Source organism: Chenopodium album, chromosome 1 (assembly GCF_948465745.1).
Source record: "Chenopodium album chromosome 1, dcCheAlbu1.1, whole genome shotgun sequence".
NCBI lineage: Eukaryota > Viridiplantae > Streptophyta > Magnoliopsida > Caryophyllales > Amaranthaceae > Chenopodium > Chenopodium album.
The window spans coordinates 10,709,826-10,713,081 of NC_137834.1; the positions used below are offsets into that span (position 1 = coordinate 10,709,826).

Sequence of the window (3,256 nt, forward strand, 5' to 3'; positions counted from 1 at the left end):
AATATATGCGTGCGTTATCTATCACCCTGGTTTTTCAATGGTATAAAATTATACGAGTAACATAATTTTTGCTTCTTTATAAGTTAATTAAATTTCTTTTATTTGAAAGTATTTGGGTTGTGATTGTGAAATTGTTGCTATAATTAATAAATAGGTTTCTTTTGGTTGTATATTAGTATCATTAAAGAAGGTTGTATTGGTTTTGCCAAGACTTTGATTTTTTTATTTCAATTTAGTCCGAGAGACATTGTAATCAAATGGGGACTTTTTGATTTTAGAGGTTAGGAAAATTGGAGGACAGAGAATGTGTTTGAGGGACATATTGTACATCAAATTTAATGTTTCCAAAGAATAATTAACTGTCAATAGCACCATAATATTTAATGTTAAATAGAAACTTTTAGGGGCAACAATATTTTTTGTAAAGGCAACCATGATTTAAATTATATTACAAATAACTTTTAAAAGCAACATAATATTTATTATAACTAAAAATAACTTTTAGAAGCAGCATAATATTTATTATTACTAAAAATAACTTTTAGAGGCAATTACATTTTCATTAATGCAAAAAATGAACTTTTAAAGGCAAGTTTGAATTCACTAATGTTAAAAGTAACTTTTAGAGGCAAAAATAATGTCATTGACACAAGAAAGTACATTTAGGGGCATCTTATAAACCACTAATGCAAAAAATGACATTTAGGGACAATCATAGTTTTATTGATGCTAAATATATCTTTTAGAGGCTAGAAAAAATTATTTGCCTCAATGTGTTGCCTTTATAAATAAATTTTCTTGTAGTGGGTTGTTATGTCCTGCCAAAAAAAAAAAGGAATTAAGTTTGAAGACCAATTAATTAAAGGGTGAAAAAGTATCAAACATAACACCTTTACCAAGTCATTTACCCGAATTATTAACAAATTTTATTGCTGATATAATACAGATATAAGAGACAAGATGAATTCGAATATACTCTAGCAAGATTATAATTTTTGAATTGATCAATGGATAAATAACCCAAAAACTAATCCAAAAGGAAGAGACTCCAGTTCAAGAACCACGTGACAAGCATTGATCGAGATCATACTTCAAGCCACTCTTTTGCGAGCACCTGCTGTTGGAGTGCTTAAATGCCATTAATGAAGAGCTTAGATAATCATTCAAGAAAGAATGTTAGAGATAGAGGTGAGTGGAGTAAGAATAATCAAGAGAATATACTAGTGTATATTCCAAGAAGAATATCTCAATAGTGGGAGGCTTCTCTAAGCATTGCCACCAGTTTAAAAACAATTGAAACCAAGCCAGACTAGGAAAGCCCATAAAACTTCAGAGTTTAGAAACCCATATGTTAACTTGAAATAATAAATTCTAGACCTAGACCCTGAACCAAGCCCGGTTAGACACAACATTGATCCAGCAGCCAACATACACCTCACAACCAACATTCAACAACCATTTATCCTAAATCAGTTTCTGTATAGAATCAATACAAGCTTACACATGCAACAATTAAATTACATAAATCATGGCTTCAAAAAAAATTATAAAATCTACAAAATCTGAAATTTAACAATTGAATTTGACTTAACAGGCTTCTCATCTAATGGCAAAGAATATTGCTATGTTCAACAGTAGCAGGCAGGACATTTTAGATTCTAATTTAACAAATCTGTTGCTAGTGCTTTCTTAGAACATTTATGCACAAGCATATGCAAATTTGATGACCAATATAACACACTCTATAGAATACATAAGTTCTTCATAATCCATTAAATAATTCATAAATGAAATACAAAGTAGTACTAAACATAAGGTATCTTGCACAGATACATCATTGCCAAATTTACCATTGACAATATCAATAAAGCGTTAAATTCTATACTATAATCTCAAAATAATTACTACAATACACTTTGAACAAAAATCGAGCTCTTAAATAAGTGTAAAATGACTTTACCTTGTAAATAAAAGTAAGCAAATTTAGAAATAGGAGAAGCAATACAAAAGCATCTTAATGATTGGTTCTTCATTAGAAGAATAATTATCCATTAATAGGACACGAAAAGCAGCAAGCTGCTTCTTCAGTTTGTCTCATAAAACAAGCAAATGATACAAAATATCTCCTTCTTATTCTCATCTAGTCATCTTTCCCCAAAAACAGTAGTCATAATGTCATACATATATAATCCGCCTTTTAACATTTTCGAAACCAAATTCAATCAATATTTCACAGCATCGTCACATCATTTTGTAATAGTATTATGATAATATAAAGAATGCATCACTCAAGTTCCAAATATTTAACATTCTTAAACAATTTCATCTACAACACTCAAAATTCTATAAATTAAAAAAAAAAAAACAGTTTCAAGCTCGATTGAGCTACACAATGTAAGAATTCAGAGCACAAACAACATTTAATAATGAAAGTATGCACACGCATTACAAATCAGGTTAGTTTCGAAAATGTGAATCACAGAACAATAAATCAAATACTCCAAAAATTATCAAATTTCAAACGCAATATAATTAGAACAGGAGAGGAAATCTAACCGGCAACACCAGCTCCATAATGGAAATTGAAGAGCGAGAATGAAATTTAGGGATCTGTTGAGCGAAAAATTGAAAAGAGAGGGAGGGATTTCCGGCAGCAGCAACTCCATTATACGAAGACGACGTTTTCTACGGCTCGCCGTCTCTTCTTCGCCACCGAATTGATCCCGTTAGCCGTATAATCGGTCATTTTGCGGGTTGATGGATCGATTGAGTCGGACACTAGGGTTGGATTTGGTCGTTCAATTCTTGTTAAGAAGTTAGAGTTTGGTGAGGAGTAAGAATCTAAAGATTGGGGTAAAATTTCAGAGAGACTTTTGAGCCTCTCCATTGATTAAGGAGATGGAAAGTGTGAATAGCATAAATGGATGGAGAAAAGAGGGAAAAGTGAAAGAAAGAAGGAAGAGAGACAGAAAGATAGAGAGCTTGGAGAAAAAGTGAAAGCAGAGTTAGGCAAGGGTCTATGTAAAGTGCTTTTTGTATAACTGCTTTTCATACTCAAAGTGATACATGAAAGTGTTACTCTATGTAAAGTGTTACTTTGAAGTGTTACATATTACATATGTGTTACATACAAGTGCTACCTACTATCTAAGTGTTACAAAAGTGTTACTTAAATATCTATTTATATCTTGACTTATAAAGTGTTACCACAAGGTGTTACATTAGGCCAACTTTGCAGTAGTGGCTCATCGTGGAT

At 31.4% G+C, this 3,256-nt stretch overlaps 1 long non-coding RNA gene across 1 annotated transcript; it reads right to left on the bottom strand.

Annotated features, from left to right (window-relative positions):
* Positions 1–903: 903 nt before the first annotated feature.
* Positions 904–3,008, bottom strand: LOC145562166 (uncharacterized). Its single transcript, XR_014094294.1, has 2 exons — positions 2,557–3,008; positions 904–1,150 (listed from the first exon to the last, which is right to left on the bottom strand). It is a non-coding gene; the product is annotated as an uncharacterized LOC145562166 (long non-coding RNA).
* Between the last annotated feature and the right edge of the window lie 248 nt (positions 3,009–3,256).